This window comes from Dermacentor variabilis, chromosome 1, assembly GCF_050947875.1.
Source record: "Dermacentor variabilis isolate Ectoservices chromosome 1, ASM5094787v1, whole genome shotgun sequence".
In the NCBI taxonomy this organism is placed as follows: domain Eukaryota; kingdom Metazoa; phylum Arthropoda; class Arachnida; order Ixodida; family Ixodidae; genus Dermacentor; species Dermacentor variabilis.
The window spans coordinates 286,419,288-286,441,594 of NC_134568.1; the positions used below are offsets into that span (position 1 = coordinate 286,419,288).

The 22,307-nt window shown below is 45.5% G+C and overlaps 1 protein-coding gene and 2 non-coding genes across 3 annotated transcripts in view; 1 reads left to right on the forward strand and 2 right to left on the reverse strand.

Moving 5' to 3' along the window:
- Positions 1 to 22,307, reverse strand: part of Pde1c (Phosphodiesterase 1c) — a 658,667-nt gene that overhangs the window by 532,545 nt on the left and 103,815 nt on the right. The gene's annotated exons all lie outside the window — the stretch shown is intronic.
- Positions 12,011 to 12,083, reverse strand: TRNAS-UGA (transfer RNA serine (anticodon UGA)). Its single transcript has one exon. It is a non-coding gene; the product is annotated as a tRNA-Ser (tRNA).
- On the forward strand, positions 12,245 to 12,317 carry TRNAS-UGA (transfer RNA serine (anticodon UGA)). Its single transcript has one exon. It is a non-coding gene; the product is annotated as a tRNA-Ser (tRNA).

The window sequence follows — 22,307 nt, forward strand, 5'->3', positions numbered from 1 at the left end:
GCCATGCCATACGCAGCCGCCGCTGGAGTACGGTTTATCACAGTCCATAATGGTTTGACGCAGATGAAGAAGGCACTAAAGAGCGAAAATGGCTCATTATGATCGGAACGTCATCAGCGCACCTGGCGCCGTCACCGGGAGTATTTTGCTTGCGTCATGAATGCACCTTGCGCCACCGTCCGCAGCCGTACATGCTGCCGCAGCGCTGTCGTTTGTAATGGCCGGCTCAAGTTTCATAACACTGAACATTAATAACATAACATTGAACATAACATAGTGACGCCGGGATGTGTACTGATGAGCAAGTGCCACAATGCTTATGCATACCTATACAACTCCTACAGAAGTTCCTGCGTGAATTTTTTTTTAAACGCGTTAACTTTTGATAAGCTCCATTACGAGGAAAAAAACGCAGCAGATCCAACGAGTTGTAATCTATATACAGCGAAGCGTTGTGTGAGTGCATAAACAATCGAAACACAAATACACGCACACACGCATTCCCCCCACCCCCCCCCACCCTGCACAAACAAGCGCGGGCGCACACAAATTATACCGAGCCTTTTGTTAAGCGGAGTTGCTGACTACCAAGTACGACGGACGCCTTGAACGCATGTTTTGGAGGCAGCATGGGCAAACATACGTAGCGCAATTCGAATTACGGATGCCGCGAAGGCGAGCTTTCTTGTTCATTTTTGTTTCGCTCCCGCGTACGGCTGGCGCCGCCGCTGCCGCGTATGCGCGGAGGCGAGCGCCATCTGGGGGTAGTGCAAGGAATCCAGCGGCGGTGACGTTGGGCGCGTCCTCCGTAGTCATTGGTTGGCCTATTCGGCTAGAGAACGGCCACGAAGCACCCACGTTCACGAAACCCAGCGACATTCGAAAAGCAGACCTTCCCTTTTAAAGAGCTCAGCAGACTTCGGCGATTTCTGGAACGCTGAACTCATTTATTGCGACAGCGAACGCAGCCACATTCTCAAGAACGGCATTTCCTTTGCGATGCGCGCGACGTCGGGTTGTATTGGCTGATGTAGTCTCCGAAATGAATGCACAGGCTCCACCACTGTCGGTGCGCCGGTGCGCTAACCAGCTGGTTAGCGCGCCGGGCTCCCAACTGCCCGCTGCCGCAAGGCCGTCAGTTCAATCCTCAGTGGTGGTAGTGAGTAAAGTTTTATATTTATTGTATGTCTGTGGACGAGGAAGTAGCATGACGACGTCGGCGTAGCGGAACGCAGCAAACCCTGCTTTGAGCTCTTAACAAATGTCACAACAACAGAAGACCAGAATTTGGCTAAAATTCATAATACGATCTTGCGCTGTAACACAGTAGTTTCGGTGTGTGAACAGTACGTGTCATTTGCGTGCTACCATAGCTGGGGAGCACTGGATGATATTACAGCGAAGAAAGGGAAAACTTAAAGAAAAAGGAAAGAAAAACGCAGTCCCATTCACTCACGCTTTGTGCAGAGACGACAGCCACGAGCGTAAAGACGGCAGTGCAATCATATTTGCGCGGTATTTACGGCGAAGCGACTCGACGCTATACAAGGCGCGCGAATAGGAACCACTCATTCCTGCATTGCTGCCTTCCTAATGACGCTAGAGGCCAGGAAACAGCACGCAGCGAAGCGAAGAAGACCAAGTGAAAACGGGAGAATACAAAATACAAGGCGAAAAGCGGGCGGGGAACGACGCAAGCGTGAGGCAGCGCGAAGAAAGCTTCGTTGCCCTAAAGCTTCTCGTTTACATTTCATTGTTCTCCCGGGAGCGCGGCAGTGCCGGCGGGGCCTCCTTCTGGCGCGGGCTCGCTCTCAGCTCCACCGTTGGCGCGCTAAAAATGCACGCAAAGGAAGGCGGTTAATTCTGCCACTATGTGCAGCGAAGCAGACCGGAAGCGTGTTTGCGCTGTCCCAGCCAACGCGGGCGCAGATCCGCGTTTCGGAAGACGCCTGCGCCGCCTTTCTAAGTGCTCTGCTGGAGCCGAGAACCTGCATAGCACAGGGACTGCGTAACTGCCCTAATGGAAGACGCGCTCGGGGAGCCGGTTTTGATCGCGGTTCGAGGCACCTTTTTGGAGGTGAAAGCGCGGGAACAATGGGCCAACATCAGAGGCACGGATGATGCTGACCTGAACTTATTTATTCGCACGACCAGAATTGGCATATGTGTGAAGCGAAGCTTTAGTTAACGATAATAATTAAATGCTATACGAAATTGGATGCGTGCAGTTCTGTTTATGTGCGTCGTAGGGAATGTGCAATCTCGTGCAATCTTTACGTTCATGCACCGCACAGGTCACAATTTTAATGTCATGCAGTGTTTATGTGTACGTGCTGCAGTGTTCGAAAGTTACGCGGAGATGCCAACACCAAGCCAGGCAATCGCGCTGTTAGAGACGTCGACGAATGCAGCGATGTTACGAGGACGAAAGCGACGTATGACGCACGTCGAACGAAGAACGATGGCGAGAAGTGTACGACACCGAGAAGTACGATACATCTGTAAATACATTTTATGATCCTATACACCGTGTGTCACAGTGGCACAAATATATAAAATAGCATAAATATTTTTAAAATATCCAGCAGATTAACGAAACAGTTCGATATCATGCGCTATTGCATTAAGAAGTCTGCGTGCTCTAGAGATGCGTATGAGCAGACATTATAAGTTACATGTCTTATGTAGGGATTTATTGTTTGGTTGCACAGAATATAGATGCACTCACTGGCACTACATTGACGGTCCTGGAGCGTGGCTCCCGTGCCCATCAGGCGAGAGAGCGAAAACCACCAACCGGCGACCCACGGCAAAGTCCCGGGGCGTAGACGAAGAAAGCTTCGCTTAAAAACAACCATACAGTTGTTTATATGATTTCGCTGAAAACTAGAGATTATTCTGGCCAAAAGGGCTAACGTACTGCTACGAATTGCAGATCCATGCGAAGCAAACACCGAAAGTACGTTTACTGAAGGGACAAAAACATAAAGGGAAGTTGTGCGAACCGAAATGATGGGAGTATGAATATAGACGAACAAAACACTAAGGAAGAAATGTTCGAGAGAAAAAGAACACGAAAAAAAGAAGAAAGAACAGAATACGTTTACGTTGTTATCCTTGTTTTGGAACATACCTGTGGTGTTGCATTCGCCGTAGGGTAAATTAAAAATCTATCAGTGGTCACGCGGCGTTCCTCGTCGTAATTAAGAGAAGATGACGACGCCCTTGAGACAAACACTCACCCATACGAGCACATGTGCCCATGCTCGTAGGGCTGAGTGGAAGGTCAGGAGTTGTAATGGCAGGTGGACTAGCGCTGAACGCTGCACAGGCGTCTGCTCGTTTCAAAGTGCCACGTAGGCTGGGTATGCTTTCGTTAAGTCTCGGTCTGAATCAGTATGATGGAGGTTGAAACTTACTGATGGCGTGAGCCAATGCGCGCTGGCGCTGTTCTTGCTGTTTGCGCGCGCTCCACGTGCCAAACTACGCCTCTAGCTCTCACTTAATGACTGCGAAAGAAAACCGCGCCCGAGGAGAGCGTAGCGATTCCATCCCGCTGGAGGAACGAAATAAACGAAGCGTGCGTCAGCAAGAAGCAGCCGGCTGCCTCATTGCGGAACTTTTCGAACGCAACTATTTTCTTCTTGTAGCTTTCCCTTCTGCTCATTTTACAAGTCGCGGTTCTCAAATTCGCTGTGGCCGCAAGATCAAAAATAAAAAAAAGAGAAGAAGCATAACCAAACTTTACGAGAGCGAGGAACGAAAGGAGTATTTGCCTGGGCATACGTCCCCGCGGCCTGCATTACATGTACGTGTGCCGCGAGAGCCTGTTAATTAAAATCTCGGAAATCTGGCAGGGATAATTACTTTCCCACGAAGGCGCATGTTTTATTTCCACGATGCCTCTAACCGTATCCGTTCCCTTAGAACCTAAAGAGAGAGGTAGAAAAAGAGAACGCATGGAGGAGTCCGAGTTTACACTCTGGCCATTACGGCACTAGCAGAAACTGCTAAAAAACGAGGTCAGGAATACGTGCGCAGAGAAGGTTAATGTATTCCTTTAAATTAAACTCCATGTGGACGATGGAAAATGCAGGAAAAACAAGAAGCCTACAAAGGTCACATGCAAGGACTTGCTTTTTCGTAGCATAACTTACTAACTCACTCACTCACTCACTCACTCACTCACTCACTCACTCACTCACTCACTCACTCACTCACTCACTCACTCACTCACTCACTCACTCACTCACTCACTCACTCACTCACTCACTCACTCACTCACTCACTCACTCACTCAATCAATCAATTTTGTAGTACAGAAGAGTAACGTGGACAAATCTAGAGGTTGATTCCTATTGAACAGATGACCATAAGCTGGGCATATAAACTGCAATCAGAGAGCGGTAGTCAGAACTAGGAATGTGCGAATATAGTCCAAATGATGATTACGAATCGAACAGTCTGCTATTCGATTCGAAATTATGCGAGATATTTGATTTAGATGTATATATGGCATGTAGCGGCACAAATGAACATGTGTAAGAGCCAATAATATTGCATAGCTCCCGGTTAATCATATATAAAGCCGTTATTTCCAGATGCGTCTTAGTATACATCTTACGCTTAGACAGTTAATTGCGGTCTGCCTAAAGCTTTGGATATTTCAGAAGTCAAAGAACAACAGAACTGCAAAAGCGTTAAACTTCGGAGGATTAATTCAGTTCAGGATCACGTTTTCAGGAACACGATCAAACGTTGGTGGAAATTGCACAAGTCCACTGGTCTACTGGTGTATACGTAGGATGCGGAAGGTCACAATTCTACCAGCTGAAGTAATCAAGCTTCATATTTTGTTTGCAACGAAACGCTTCGCTCTATTACAATCTTTCACTTTTATGTTGAAGAGCTAAATCAGAGTAATAGACATTACAATTAATTAAATCCTGGAATTTTACGTGCCAAAACCACGAACTGATTGTGAGTCACGCCGTAGTGGTGGACTCCGGATTGATGGACTCCCGACTCCAGAGCATTTTTTTCGCCTAGTGCCCCAATTCGCACTAATCTCATTAACTACGAATTTATGCACGTATACAGTTATGTGGCATATTGAATTTTTTTTAATAAGCGCGTCCACACAAACTCAATTTAAGCGTCGTGAATCATGACGCACATTCAATTTCGTGCTGCCTTAATTAGCCCTGACACGTGACAAGAACTGCGCCAGAATGTGCTCAGAGAAAAAGAAACTCCTTTCGTGTAGCCAGTTTCTAAGTGGCGGACAGGGTCGATACTCTGATTATCTGGACTGCTCAAAGCGCAGCCCATGCTTAAAACGAAATTCTAACTTCTGCATATTAAAGTGCGTCCGAAACGGGCACTTCAGCGCTCAGGATTTCGCAAGTGGCTTCCTTTGCTAATTCACTAAATAGGCGTCAGTCACGCACGCAAGAAAAAAAAATCGACACGGCTATCTGCTTTGTAACCTAATTTTTGAAGCGCTTTCTAACTTTTACACGGCATATACTTTGGTTCCTCTGCTGATTTCAATATTAGAAGAAACGGAATAGCTTTTCGCTCAGATTTCTGCTCAGTCGGCTCGAGTTTCTGTGGAACGAGTTTTGCAAACGTCCAAGATTCAGCCTTTTGCAACGCACTGGAACATCTCGAGTCGGCTAAATTTGCACAAAAGTATGGCGCGCCAGCCGAGCGTTTCCGCTGTACTGCTTAGGCGTAATTCATCAGGAAGCGTGGGCACGCAGTCTTACGGGCCAGTTATTCTTAGAAAAAGAGAAAGAAACTTGCTTTCTTCTCTAGGTAAATGTCTGCAGTAAATTTGCAGAAACAACTGTGCGCTAAAAGCTTTGCGGCAAGCTGTAAAAGAGAGCGCAAATGAATATAATAGGGGGGCAGCTAGGTTAATCAGAAAAGCGCCCAGTTACCTACCAGAGGGGAAGGGCAAGCGTGTTACACAAAGGTGAGAAAGAAAGAGGTGGTTCCCTGAAAGCATGACCACACAAGAAACATGTGCTACCACTGAAAAAAAAAGTTTTGAGGTGAAGGTGCTATAGTACCGATTCTCCCTTGAAGGTTGTCCACCACTCGTGCAGATTAAAACAGTAGAGAGCAGAAAGCTGCACTAAAGGCCAAATTTTACTTGTTTCATAGAGGTGTTCATAAAACCTGTTTCATAAAACTTTTCTTTAGCTTTTTATTGGTAACCAGTGGCAGGCTAAGTCAAAGGAGAGAGTCAAATTGTCTTCCAGGGAGGAGAGAGAGAAAGCAAGGAGGGGAGTGGCAGGGAGGTCAAGCAGACGAGCCTCCTGTTTGCTACTCTAAACTGGGGTTAAGGGAAAGGGGGAATAGAAAGAGGAAGAGAGTGAACACTACGTGCCCTACGGAGGATGGAGATGAGCATTACAAATGGTCACTCAGGCGGGTGCACTTCAAGAACTGCGCTAGCGCACGAATAGCTTTTTGTGCCAGCAATGGATGTGGCCACCGTCCAAGTATCCTTGACTCAGCAAATGAACTCGAGTCCAGCGGGTTTAAAGTTGTCTGGAGAGAGAGGAATTGGGCGTCGTAGCAAGGACAGATATACAACAGGTGCTGAATGGTCTCCTCACAGCTACAGAAGTCGCACGTCGGGCTACCGGCCATTCCATTACGATAGGAGTAAACGTTCTTAAACGCCGCTCCCAGCCATAAGCGGCACAGCAACGTTGGCTCGCCGTGGGAAAGCCTCACAGTTGTAGCCGTAGCGAGGGGTTCAGATTACGTAGTTAGCAATTGGATGTACTCGGAGATATCCAGAAAACGAATGTCTTTTTGCGATCAAGCAGACGAAGTTCCCCGGCAGCGTGCATCCTCGCCAAAGGTATTTAAATCATCTGGGTGCCTTCGTGGGAGACTGGGCAGCCTAGTCAGCAAAGCCATTGCCGGCGATGCCACGGTGAGTCGGAAAACAGCGAATGATTATGTTGTGCCATGTTTTCACAGCATCATGGTGTTACTTCCCTAATGTCGCATACTATCTGCTCGCATGTTCCTCGACGTAAAGCAGACTGCAGGGCGTTAAAAGCTGCCTTTAGAATCACAAAACATGACTCATTTCTGTGCCTGTTCATCGGTGATGTAGTTTAAATCGACGAGTAAGGTTGCAAGTTCTTACGGAGAGGATGTGAGGAAAAAAAAAAAACATAGGGCAAGAGCGGCGAATTTTGTGCACTTCACCTCGTTACGGTATTCCCTTCGATCAAGGAGCTTATCGCAGAATACAACAGACGAGAGATGAGCAATGGGGACGAGCCGCACAAGACGGAAACAATGAAGGAGTGGCGGGATGGTGCGGCTTCAGCCACATTGCAGTGTATGCTGCTGCTTACCAGTTAATTAACACTTCGAAAATTTGAAACATTGGTGCACCACCTGCAGCTTAGTACTGCATTTACGGGACACATATACAGGATAAAATGTGCCTCTAGTCCGCAGTGTTCTTGTGGCCATCCAGACGAAGATGTGTATCAGCTCCTCCTCGAGTGCACTAAATACGATCCGCAACGAATGGTATTGCAAGCAAATTTGTTGCTTTTAGACAGAGGACCATTCACTCTAAAGAAGATACTTGGTCCATGGCCAACTGCGCGCCTTCAGAAAAGAGCACTTCTTGCTTTGAAGAAGTTTTTCGAGGACACCAGCATTTTGGGGGAATATTAAGTTTCAGTTGATCCTAATAAGCTAAATGAGTGATATGAGTGTTGTTCTGGGTTAAAGATTGATTGATGTGGTGATCGTGATTTTTACGCGATGTGTGATTGTGTTCTGTGCTTGCAGTGTAATTCCATGTGTTATTCGTTTAGCTGTTTAAATATCTGTCTTTATATATGCCATTGTGTACTGAACTCATACACAACACTTTGCGATTCATGTACTGTTGGACTGTATAGTTTTTATTCAACAGGTGTACTACTGAGTGCCATATTTTGTGTCATTAGTGTCCCTTTTTACGCAAATTTGTTTCCTTTCTTAAGTGACAAGGAGTACCTGGTGCCGCCATATAGGCGCCAACATCTCCTGATATACATTTCAATAATAATAAAAAAAGACTTCTGCAGTGTGAATCATTAAGTGTGCTGTGTACACTAAGGCATGGCAACCATTTTTGTGTTCATTTTTCTGCCAGTGATTCAGCATCGACTGTCCTCTCGCAATTACTTTTGTTTCAATCATCATCATCATTATCAGCCCATCTAAGTTCGCTGCAGTACGATTGCGCCGCCGACAAATCACGAGTTACGCCTGTTCCGCAGTTTAGTTTCGATTATGTATATGATTCTGTTTTGTTTTCTACATTTTTTTACTAAATCGCTACTCAATATTTCTTATTTTCGGCTGTTGTACTGTTATCTCCTTCCTATTCACTTTTGACCCTATTCATCTAGAGCGGCACGCGAGGCGTATGTCTTGACTAACCTCTTCAGCTCAAATCAAAGGGCCCTTCCCCCTTCCCGATAGCAAATTTTGTTTATATATTAGAAGTAGTAGGGCGCTCGCAAGACTTTTTCAACCTTATTATTTGTTACAGGACAAAGGAGAAATCTAAGTGTCGTGTTGCCACGCTGTCAGGAGGCGGGTTTCACAGCCAGCGTAACCCCCTCTTCTACTGCCTCGACAAGCGGCCGCAAGCGATATTCTTTCCCTGCCTTCCCTCGTGCTGGAGTATCCGCGTCACGTTTACGTCGCGAGCCACGCTTCACCCGCCCTGGTTGCTCAGTGGCTATGGTGTAGGGCTGCTGAGCACGAGGTCGGGGGATCGAATCCCGGCCACGGCGGCCGCATTTCGATGGGGGCGAAATGCGAAAGCACCCGTGTGCTTAGATTTAGGTGCACGTTATAGAACACCAGGTGGTCGAAATTTCCGGAGTCCTCCACTACGGCGTGCCTCATAATCAGAAAGTGGTTTTGGCACGTAAAACCCCATAATTAAAAATGAAAGCCACGGTTCTTTAATTTTTTTTTCTGGTGTGCAGGAAGAGCGAAACACTCCAGAGACATACTCGACTCCGAGAGGCCAGAGTAGATATGAGGATGGAACGCGACAGAGGAAGTGGGGGCAGTAGTCGCTCTTCGCCTTCGCGGTTCAGTCTGGTGTTATCAGCGAAGTCTCCAGCGTTCTCGCTCATGTCCTACGCCTCAACCAACTTACCCGCGATGCGAGAACGGAGAGACTGACAATTCTTGTTTCCCTCTCTCTTCTATCGTCCTCCTCTCTATTAGGCCATAGCAACGGCCTTGTCGCGGACCCGCCGTGGTGGCTTAGTGGCCATGGCGTTGTTTGCTGAGCGCAAAGTCCTTGGCTCGATTTCTGGCCACGGCGGCCGCACTGCGATAGTGCGGAATGCAACGACGACTGCAGGTTTACATTTAGGCGAACGTTTCAAATACCCCAGGTGTTCAGAATTAATATTCAGCTCTAGACTATGCGGTCCTAGGGTTGCTTGGGGACGTAGTCTCATCTGTTATTTTCTCGCTGAAATAAATTTTTATTAATTTGTGAAAAACGCCGACCATACTTTACAAGCTCGACTGCAGCTCCTATGTACATACAGAGCATTTATGCGTTTCAGATGCATTTAAATAGGGAAATCGAAGTTGGTCCAGAGGTAAGGCGTCTTCTATGAAGTCAGAGTCATTGTCATGTTCCTATAGCTGCTGGAAGAGAAGCACGCATGATTCGGAACATGGAGTGCATGTTGCTATTTCGACGGCATGCCTAAACGGTGCACCAGGGTGATGATGCATTACGAACGGATAGGCCAACCAGATATGGCTCAATCGGGTATGGGCTATTCAATGACCGGGTCAGCTGTACAAACGATCGATTCTTCATGGATTTGCGTAAACAGATTCTTTGAGGGTGAGTTCTTCTTCGAGGTCATGAAACATAAGTCGCGCATTCGATGGGGATAGAGAAATCAGGCAGAATGTCGAGATAAGCGAGTCGTTTCCTGCGAGCATGCGCGCTGTTTCGTTTCCTTTTCTCCCCATGCTGACTCATAACTCAATAAAATATCATATAGTGTTCCCGCTTTGCAGAATGCGTTAGTTTCTTTAGGACAACATAGTCTGCACGCACGTCTGTTTGTTAGAGGGGGCATTTTCAGCTAACCTTAGGTCACCCAATGAATCTGAAATCACTATTCCTTTCGTGTCTTTTCGTTTATAGTTTTGCAATACCAGAGGGTAGAAAAATTCGCCACGGGTTCTGACGGTGTCGATAACAGATGTGTGAACCGAAAGCAGTTCCGAGTGGCGTATGCCTGATGTTGGTCCGTTTTTCTTCATATTTCTTCTTAGAACAGTCTGTATTGACATGAACGAAATCTTGGCAACCGCATTGTTGATAACACCGGAGCTTCGCATACATTGTATAACCATCAACGAGTGAAGTCTCAATCTTCGTCACTTCTTCAATTCGGGACGGCTGTCTGAAGTCTGGGTACTAGAAAATGGCATGGCGGAGCCTACTTGTTAAGTACGCTGCGTTTCCGCGCTGCAAGGTGATTCCCAATTAGTGAAAGGATCTTGTGTAAAACTTGAGAAATGATGATGGCATGTTTTTACACTATGGATCACAGTGATTATGGGCTCCCCTGACTCTGTTCTACAATATCAAGAAAGCTGATGCTGTTCGTGAAATTTAAAAACATACCCACTGCCTCTGCTCCTAAACGCGTAGATGGTCTCGGATAAGTCTGCAAATCTGAGCGTGCATGGTCGCATGGTATCACATTGTTGCTCTATTATTTGGCGAAAGAACAAAAAATAAAAAAAAATTTTCTGCTGTTTTCAACTTCAAGCTTACGTTGGGTGGGGTTGAGCAGTTGTGCGAGCCGAGAATGGTACAGTTTGCGGCAAGCCATTCAAAGAAACCTGAGTATTTATTTTGACGGCTGCTACATGAGCACCTGGATGAGCGCAGTCTTGAAACACTTCCAGTTCTTGGTATGACGGTATAGCCTGTACAACCAGACTTGCTGGTTTGCTTAGTCGGCAGAGGGCAGCGCCGGTCGAACTTCCGCGCCCACGCATTACTTTCACAACAGTGATCTTGCCGACAGTCCGCCCTTTGATGCTGTAACATGCCGGTTTCGAAGATAAGCACGGAAGAGGGTAAACCGATTGCTTTGAGGAACAAGAGAACCTTGTCGCGGACAGCGTAAATATATCGCTCAAGGCGGGTGTTTGAGCAATAGAACAAGGAAGGAAGTGTCCAGAGACTAGCGTTTCAGGAACAAAGTGAGCATCCGGCAACCTAGCTCGTTGTTGTTTATGGGTCACCGGAGATGGCCGAGAATGTTATCCTGGACAGCCCATGGAAAAATTTGAGCACAGAGGAAAACGAAAAATAAAGAGAACGGGAGAAGCAAGCCAGATTCAAAGAGGCCATAAGGCAAAAAAAAAAGATAAAGAAAGCAAGCTTGGATTACGGTGCACCGACTCGACGCCGTCGTTCTTAGTACTTGCAAATTCTCCCTCCTTCGTGAAACGGAACGAAGTGGGGCGCAGGAGCAAGATGGCTGGGGGGCGGGTTGCAAGAGAGCAGTAGTGAGAGAAGGAACCATAAAAGAAGCAAATGCAAGGTGCCTTGTCGCCGCATCCTACGGCCGCCTGAGTGCTTATATGCGCCCTACGGAGAAAGTTCGCCGTAAAGGAAATGCAGGTGTCGGAGTTCACAGTCGAGTCTGATCTCTCGAGATTGTCACTCTGCTACCCCCGTGCCGCTTTTCCACGCCCTCTTTCGTAGCCCGTGATGTAACGTCTTTGTACTGTGCTAAACGAGAAGAAAGGGGGTTAACCGAGGGGCCCAATTTTTATTAGTCATATCATAAGAAGACAACAAACACTGACACCAAGGACAACATAGGGGAAATTACTTGCGCTTAATAAATGAAACAAAGAAACGATAAATTACTGGAAATTAAAGTGGATGAAAAAACAAACAACTTGCCGCAGGTGGGAACCGAACCTACAACCTTCGCATTTCACGTGCGATGATCTACCAATTGAGCTACCGCGGCGCCGGTTTCCCATCCACTTTCTTGGGTATTTATGTGTCCTAGCAGAACCCTGGGAGTGTTCCCACGTCGGCCGCCAAGGTCTGTGAGTGGTGGCGCTGGCTAACACTCCCACGGTTCTGCTAGGACACATAAATACCCAAGAAAGTGGATGGGAAAACGGCGCCGCGGTAGCTCAATTGGCAGAGCATCGCACGTGAAATGCGAAGGTTGTGGGTTCGGTTCCCACCTGCGGCAAGTTGTTTGTTTTTTCATCCACTTTAATTTCCATTAATTTATCGTTTCTTTGTTTCATTTATTAAGCACACGTAATTTCCCCTATGTTGTCCTTGGTGTCAGTGTTTGTTGGCTTCTTACGATATGTCTCTGTACTGTGGGCATATACGCGTGCAGCACTCTCGTGCGGCCAGTTTGTCCTCGTGTGACCGCCATAGCGACTTGGAAGTTTTTCTTGCGAAGGCACAGCGTAAGACAAAAACGCAAACGCCCCATCGAGCCCGTATACATTTCCTGATCGGTGACGTTTACTTTAGTGCGCCAGTGTCTGCTGAGCAACATGAGAGACAACCATTCTTCTTTAGATAACTTCTTTCGCTTGCATCGTCTGGCTTGTTCACAATTCGTATTATCTGCTTAACATTACGCAAGCTGTCGCCTGCGCTTGCGAAGCCCTACATGATTGTTATGCCTGAGATGCGCACGACGCCATGTTCTCAACTTGCACGACGTGCACCCCTCACGACGCTCTCGGCTATCCACGTACTTTCTTGCTTTCGTTCAGTTGTCCCCCGCCCTTGCAAACCAGCAAGGGTGCTCTTATACACTGGCATATTTCGAGCACGAGAAAGAAAGGAGCCAGAAAAATCATGTGCGCACAATTTCCAAGTGAAACTTTTGGCGAGGAGCTATGCTGAGCAGAAAGTGCCCCGTAGCATTCCTAGCTATGTAGGGAGGATTGCAAACAATCTGAAACAGTTTGCGCACGGCGGGTCGACTTGCACAAGTCGAAAGGCCAGACGTTACTCGCCGTCGCGTGATTGCGACACGTCGCCGCCTTCTAAAACCCGCTGTCGGTATGGCATATTTGCCAGAGCCTATCGGAAAAACGGGCTGGAGTTCAAACGTGGCAGAACGCGCTTATTCTTCGGGCCGTCAACGGAGAACTGCCGTTAAGGCTCATTTCACACCAGTCCAACACGACACCGATTTCGGACTGCCGACTGTGGGAGACCGCGTTTTTTTTTCCCCCTTCGTGTCGTCGCCTCTGTCACACTCGACACCGAAAATCTGCCGACGGTCGGCGGAGAGCTCGGCGTCGGTACATTGTGACAGAGGCACAATGTACCGACGAAGGCACGAAGGAAAAAGCGATGTCGCCCACAGTCGGCAGTCCGAAATCGGCATCGTGTTGGACTGGTGTGAATGAGAATTTACTAAGGTGGCCTAAAGAAAGCTATTCAGGGCTGCGATAAATCTATAAGTAAGCAAACGCGGGAGTTTGGAGAAGTTAGATGGGACACAATAAAACGCCTATTATGCGATGACGTGTTGGGCAACAGACCGCTCTCATATCTCGCGTCGGCAATGCATAGCAAGTATATTTTTGCTCGTCTTTCCCAGTATACAAAGTAGGTGGAACCTAGGAAAGATTTATTTCACTACCATAAACTAGCATGTCCTATTTAATGTTCACTCATACGCCAAGCTGTTGCACTGAGGTGAAGTGAGCACTTGCGGCACGATTGTTTGGTTGTTGCGAGCGAAGCAGTGGACACCGCTGCGCATGCGCCCTGCAACATAGCCATCGCACTCCTCTAGCTCTGCTCTCCTGTCGTCTGTGCTGAAGTCCTTTCCAGGGACATGAAAAATCTTGTTATTCAGCTAGATTTCCTGATCGGTGACGTTTACTTCAGTGCGCCAATGTCTACCGAGAGACAATCATTCTTCTTTAGATCATTTGTTTTGTTTGCGTCGTCTTGCTTGTTTATAATTCGTATTATATGCTTAACATTGCGCAGACTGTCGCCTGCGTCTACGAAGCCCTTCTTTTCATTTATTTGCTTTAGTCAGAATAAATTCATTGGATTTTCATCTAATTATGAGTAATTAGATATTCTTGTAGGCTTTCGCTGGTTAAATAAATCCTTCTTGATAACGCTTCATTTATTTATTTATTTATTTATTTATTTATTTATTTATTTATTTATTTATTTATTTAACAATACTGTCAACCCTCTTGCAAGGGTCCTTTCAGAGAGGGTTATGAAAAAATATAAAAGAAAAGAACATGTGGAGTAATCACAAACACAGAATACATCGGAATCAAGCGGCGCACTCGCACAGATAGTCATCCAAAGTTTGTTTGAATTGAGACAGATCAGTATCTTCCACAACACGCATCGGTAACTTGTTCCACAATTCAGTTACGTTGGGGACGAAGGAGTAGTACCTGAATCTATCAGTGTGAGCGGCATAAGCTTGGATAGATCGATTATGGTTAGTTCTGGAGCTCCGTTTGCCAGGTGCCAGTATGTATGTTTCCTTACTAATATTTACTTGGCATTGGAGTATTTGGAATAATAATTTCAATCGATTTTTTTGTCTACGCGTTTCTAGCAGGTCCAGTTTAGAAAAACTGAGCATTTCTGTGACTGAATCAGTCCTTCGATATCGGGAGCGTATAAAGCGCACCGCGTACCACTTGATTTTCTCTAGTTGTTTCTTCAAATAACTTTGGTGAGGGCTCCATACCTCGATCTGACGCGTACTCAAAAAGTGGCCTTACAAAAGTTTTGTAAGCGGTGAGTCATACATCGCATGTGGCACCCTCCAATTTTTTTCGCAGGAAAAATTACCTCCCGTATGTCTTTGAACAAAGATTATTTATATGTAGGCTCCACGATGTTTTCTGTTATCGTTATTCCCAGGTATTTAAACTGACTAGTATTTACCAAACAATTGTCACCAATAGCATATGGAAACAAAAGACGGCCCGTTTTTTTTGTGATAAAATATGTATACGTTTATTTAGAATAATTTATTTCCATACTCCATTTGTTCCACCATCCACTTAACGCCTTTAGACAGTTATTAAGTTTAAGTTGGTCTGCGGTGTTTCGCACTGTAGAATAAAATAAACAGTCATCCGCGAACAGTTCAAGATGTACATCTGGTTCCATCACAGCATAAATGTCATTAAAATACACCGAAAATAAAAGCGGTCCTAGGACAGATCCCTGCGGGACACCTCAGAGTGCTGCCAGTGAGCCGGAGACATGACCATCTTTTCTGACCACCTGGTTGCCATTCGTTAAGTATGCTTTAATCCATTTTACTATAGTAGCATTAAGGCCCGTTGTTTCCAGTTTGTAAATCAGCTTTTTGCGTGGCACCTTGTCGAAAGCCTTGGCAAAATCTATGGCGATTACGTCAATCTGCTGTCTGGCATCAATCGCCATTGCGAAATCATGAATTCATGAATCATGAATCATGAAAGCAGCGAAAGAAAAAAAAACCACATCCTGTGTGAATAAGTAATGTGGTTTTAAGCATGGAAGACCTTGGTGACGCACAGCTTAATGAACGCTATAATGCTGGATGACACGTATGTAATGCATACTTTATGATCTGTGTCAAAATTTGCTTAAGAGAAAGCTTTAGCTCGGGTGCTCCTATCTAACTACATGTAAAAGGAGAATTAGTCTTTCTCGGCAACCACTGCAGCACATTTGGCGAGGTTTGTTGCATTTAAAAGAAAAACTTAAAATCTAGTGAGTGTTGGTTTCGAATTATTGATTTATGTGGTCAATTCTTTATTAAGAAGTGGCGAAAATCGAAATCGAAGACAATATTATCAAGTTGACAACGATGTAACTCAGCAATAAAAAGATATATCACAAGTATGTGAATTGCATCTAATAGTACATCTAAAGCGGACAAAATTGATATGTCACACATGAATCTCAAAAAATTTAGTAATATGGAAATATAGCTTTTGTAGAACCCTTGTACACAACGTAAAAAATTCACGTAAGATATAAAATGACATAAAATTTACCCGCTTTTAATGATCTAGTGGATGTTATTTACAGAACCGCGATATCCGTTCTTGACGCAGAGCTATTAATTTATTAACTTCGTGCTTCTATATTTTTCAAACTTCCTAATTTTTGAAAATCTTCTTAACAAAATTCCGGCCCTAAATTGAAATATCGCTTCAACGGTCACTAGAATTTAACTTTATATCTCAAATGCAACAAATATAATTAAAATCGGTCCAGGGGTTCTCTCAGAAAAACGTTTTTGCGTTTTACATGTATTTGAATAGGCCACGTTGGAGTTGGGCCCGAGCTAAAATTTCCCCTTATGCAGAACTACAGGCACCAGAACAGAAACTGCTGCGACGAGAAACACTAATAATACCAGAACCTTCGCTCTTCCCCTCCTCATCACACCCTCCGAAAAAAAAAATAATGTATTCAATGACCCCATGTAACACACGAACCAGAGATGATATAGGAGGGACTTCGGATTAATTTAGGCCACCTGGGGTTCTTTAATGTGCAACTACAACGATGTGTACGAGCATTCTTGCGTTACACCCCTATCTAGATATAGCCGCCATGGCCGGGAATGGACCCCGCGACCTCGTGCTCAACAGCAGAACGCCACAGCCGCTGCATGAGTCACAACGGCTGGTCTTCAGGGGGGGGGGGGAGGGGGGAGGAGAGAAAAATTAATAGTAAATGCAAATATACTCGCGGCTCTGGGAAGAAAGGTAATCGACACTGGACGATGGTGGCGGCTACATCGCGAGTAACTATGCACGTTGACCCTGCTTGCATTAACGAAATAAAATGAAAGTTCAGCGTTTCACTCAACTGAAAATGACTGATCAACCACCGTGTTTCGACGCGCGGCCCAATACACCACGGTACCCGATGGATGAGCCTGCCAATTTGTGGCACGTGCTAGAATTAAACCATAATGCCATCCCCCAGCGCTCACTTTGATCGAGCGGCTGCCACTGCTTGACGCGGACACGCCAACGAAAACTCTCCTATCGGAAGAGAGAGAGAGAGAAAAAAAAAGAAAAATTACTCGTAACAAATTATGCGCTGGAGCCGAGCGTTTCCGACGACTAATGCAGACACGTGTAGAGACTGTGCACGACAGACAAGAGAGAGTTAATGGCACACATCAGTGACTGTTCAAGCTGGAAACACCTGCCAAATAACAGAGGCAGAGCAAGTAGATTCACCTACTCAGCCAACGTGACGCACAAGCAGATCGTGTGCGGTGCCTGGAACAGCAAGTGGTTCACTCAATTCCTGCACGCCGCATGTGGGCAGACATTGCGGCAAATATTTGTTTCAAGAGCAAATTCAGAGAGAATGTCTTTTTTTTCCCCTCTTTTTCTTTTCTTTTTTCCCCTTTTTTTCACACCTACGATTAGCGTAGCATTTCATTCGGAACGCAGCTCTTCTTCTTTTTTTAAGTTTGCAGTCATTCCTTCAAGCGTAAATAAAATATGGCCTATGAGTGAAGGCAAGGATGATGACTTGCCATTGTTGAATTAACTTTTCCCAGAGGGCGGCAAGAAGCGGCGAGTTTCTTTTATGCTTTTAAATATGCATTGCAGCAATGGTGCAAACGTACTTTTAGCGTGCGCAACGCGACGCTGAAGTCTAGCGCTCAAAGGGCTCAATTCAAATCGTTTGCATGGGCAGGCTTAAGAAAGATGTACATGTATGTCAGAGGTGACAGTCGTTAACCCTAAGATGTTATTTGTGAAGTGTGAAAGTCGCAGGTTAATTAACATAGTACTGATAACTGTGAAATTGGCTACTTGAAGGAAAAATGTTACGCGGCCTTTCGCAAGGCGTCTTTCAGCGCAGCAATCATGCCCAGTTTTCTTCTCACAAAAACAGCTATTCGCAGTTTTCGATGTCAATCAGCAATGTCTCGCTAGCATGCCGTTTTCATGATAGCCATGTCGTTTTCGTTGTCGTGTCATCATCGTCTTTACGCCATTGTCGTCATCGTTGTTGAAAACAATTATAAGAAAATAACTGCTTAATCATGTCAAAAGCGTCAGTCAAAGTTGTCTGTCAAAGGTGGTTATGTGTGAAGTTATTGTTATTGTTTGGCAATTCATGAAGTGCGACTGAATATTTTCTTTTTTAATTTTTCATCTCGTGAGAGCTGTCGCGGGGCCATTGCATGTTTCGTGCATAGACTGCTGCAGTCAACCTGTCTTCAATCAATCAATCAAGCAATCAATCAATCAATCAATCAATCAATCAATCAATCAATCATTTAACGTGCCCAGGAACAACCCTCGTGTGTGACTTATTATTATTATTATTATTATTATTATTATTATTATTATTATTATTATTATTATTATTATTATTATTATTATTATTATTCATTTTTTTTAAGATGCCCAAGAACAGCTTTACGCCTTAATATTGGTGCACTTGTGTTACATAAGGAGCTCAAAACCGAAAAACAGAACAGAATATATCAAACAACAGTGGTACAAAGTGCAACAAAAAATTAAATTATTCAGAGACAGAATTCAGATAATGAGCAAATAGTAGGACTGAATATATCAAGATCATCACGCAAGTTATTTTGTTATGTTGCAAGACGTGTTATAGCGTTAAATATGCACGAGGAATTCACGTAGAAAATGCTAGGATTACGCAGGTTAGGGAGAGGCACGCAGAACGTTACAGCTGACCGTAACCGCGGACAGGAGAAATGGTTGAGAATTAGTTTATATAGAAATAAGTAATCGTAGTATTTCCACCTTATTTCTAGGAGTCTAATATTAAACATGCGCAGTACACACTTATATGCATAAAATACACGGCGTCCGAGAAATCGATCGTACAGGACACGAATGAAACGTCGCTGAACACATTCAATTTTTGCAACATTGGTCAAATTAATGCAGTTCCAGACAACAGAACTAAAGTAACTTCGAGCGGACAAAAGAAGAGTACAAAAGAATAACGCAGTTCACATTCGTAAACATTTCAGTTATCCTTCATATGAGGCCTAACTTCCTGTAGGATACATAAACGATACTTGGAACATGTTCGTCGAAAGTTAGCCGGGAGTCAACCAATATTCCTAACTCGCCCCTTTTCAAAGGAATGTTGTCGAGTGAGTATTCGTATAGTAAAGGGCACATTTTGCGAATAAAGGAAACAACAAGTGTCTTAGTTGGATTAATGCCCAAAAAGCTGGAAGCACACCACTCCGCAACAGAATTAAAATCTTCCTGTAATAATTCACAATCCTGTTCTGATTCTGTTTCATGGTAAAGTTTAATATCATCAGCGCATGAAAGGAGACGCGAATAACGCAAACATTCTTCAAGGTTGTTAACAGCAATATTGAAAAATAATGGGCCTAAGATCGACCCTTGCGCAACACCGGAAGTTGATTCATAATGTAAAGAGTACTTATCACCTGCGCGAACATAATTTAAGCGAGTTGACAGGTAGTCTTTAATAAGCATGCATAGGCTAGTACTAACGCCGTAACTCAAGAGTTTATCGATAAAAAGATCATGAGAAACAACATCAAATGCTTTTGACAAGTCGAAGTATACGGTGTGTAACTGTCTTCGGTTAGCAACAGCAGGTCCTGCAGCACCAAGAAAAGAAATAAGGGGCACTATTCTGGAAATTCCGCCATTTTCTTCGATGCGTGACGGAGACGCGACGCGAATAAAATGGCGCTGATGGCCCCATTTTGCTTTCGTAACGTGACGCCAACTTGACGTTTTGCCTAAGAAACTGAAATGAAGGCGCTGAACGTAAGGTTCTCGGCAGAGCAAAACAGTTTTCCTCCGCAGTAAAAATAAAGCAGCTAGCTCAAAGCGCATGAGTATTCCGTCGAAAACGCTTCTCGCTTCCGTCGTCTGCTTCAATAGCTAGGATTCGTGTCCCCGGGAAATGGAACGAGTCATTGTATGTTGGCGCCAACGCGCTTGTTTTTTTTCCTTGAGACAACATACGCGACCTACCAGTGTTGATGAGCGCATGTTCTAGGCCGCGTTATCGCTATCTCGTGAAACGCAAGTGACTCAGCCCGACTCGGCTCACTGAGTAACGGCCGAATATCACTCATAGCGTTGAGGGCGCCAGAGATATCCACTAGCGCGACGCAAGCGCCGGTGCTGCCTTCTTGTTCCCTTCGCTGGTTACTCGCACCGCATGAGGAAACTTGAACTTTTTCCAGCGTAGTACAGATTTCCTCGCAAACTGAGGAAGAGGCCGAGCGCGACATGAAAAGCGAAGGCCTTCCCGGCACTGAAGCCAGCATGCTGGAAGTATACTTGCCCCCCAGGGACGGCTTCGTCCTCGTCTTGGGACGGAATTGAATAGGTTGTATAGCCTAGACGCACATTTGCTTCCCGCGATGACCCACCCACCGGAGCGGGTGCCGATTGGGCGCTGGGTTGTTCTTCACGTACCGACGCGAAGTTGGTGGACAGGACAGGTAGACTTGCGGCCTGTGACCAAAGGGACGTGGATGAAGGCGCCAAAGGATGCCACTCGTTTCAGGTCCCATTCCTGATGCTGCGTACATCTGCGCAATAGCTCTGTGTTCCGGGCCAAGTGCCGGCAAAGGCTGTCATTGTCCTTTTTCGTGCTCTGGGAGTGCAGAAACGCTCCGCCCGACTCTACCTCCGATAAGTGGGAGAGGACCATACGAAGCCCGCTCCTACAAGACCAGCAATGGGCCGTCCAGCAGGCTCGCGCAGCGGCCGCCAGGTACTCCCGGTCGGTCCCTGCGTGGGAGGCGCCCACTGCGCGCTGACGAGCGTCCTGCAGGACTTTTATTACAGTTTTTCCAATCCGATCCAATCAGCTTGCGCTGCATACTTCTGGAAGTCAGGTTAGGAAAACTTAAACTGCTCTTAAGTAGAGATGTGTAAATCATCGAAGCCGAACAGTGTGGAATTGATGTCCGCTCCAGACACGTTCTTGCAATCCTTGACTGCTGTTTGCCACGCGAGAAAATGAAACTGTTGAAGTCTTCCACAGTCTAGTAAGCATATATGGCTAAACGAACAAGAGATTGCTAAGCAACGTTGCTAATCGACATGATAAGCAAACTTGAGGCGTTATGGGCTGGGGAAATATTGCGGAAGATACAGTGCACTTGTTGTAGCATACGGCGAGCGAAGCTTTCTTGACTCGTTTTAATTAAATTCTATGCAAAAGGCAACATGATGCGTGTAATTGTATTTTATTTCCAAGCCATGCAATTGTTTACACCTTCTGCTTAAATTCAAACACAAGATCGCAAGGCGTCATGGTATGCAACGTGGACGCACGATGACATGCCGGCGAATGCGACATTTTGCGAGGGGTGAAAGAAGCATTGTCAGCAGAGGTGTATGTACAGAGAACTATGAAACATAGATGCTTCAACACATCTGACGAACACGCGATCAATCAATCACATGACTCACGCGGAGGCCTCCCTGAGGGTATCCGTCGAAATATCATTCGTTATTTGTAAACATTATTCGTTCTATAAATGCTCGTAATTTCATCTTCTCACCACAGCTGTGTAGCAGACACCCACTACGTTAACTCGACGAGACACCAGCGCCGAAACCTGAGGAATACGTAAAGAAGCCAGGTTCGCATGCGACACCTGGGCGACTGTAGTGCGATAGCATCATCGAGACTATCAGGATTGCACTGCCTACATTACAGCTCGCGTTACAAAGTTCATCAAAAACTCCGCGATTACACATATCGCATATTGGTGAAAGCGTCGGCCCACCAAGTCACAAACGTTGATTACGCAATCTCTAAGATCAGCCCAGCTTACGGTCACCCTGTCTCTGGCATAGTCCTCGTTTTGTTAGCATCTCTCTCTCGGACCTTACCACTTAACTCGGTGCGATACCGATCAACGGACCGACAGAAAGACCCGAGTGGTAGGCAAATAAAGCTTCGCTCTAAAAACTCCTTGATAAGAAGCAGAGAGAAAGTATTGAACAATTTTATCCGTAAGTATGGTTTCTCATCTCTGGGAATTCGGCCATCCTCCAATGCTCATGTTAGCGATTTTTGCGCAATAGTTAAACCATCGCCGCGGCAAAGACCAATCGTCGTGGGCACTTACGAGCAGAAACTTTGCGAATTCGGGGAAAAGAATGTAATCTTGAGTTATTCATTCCATAGAGTT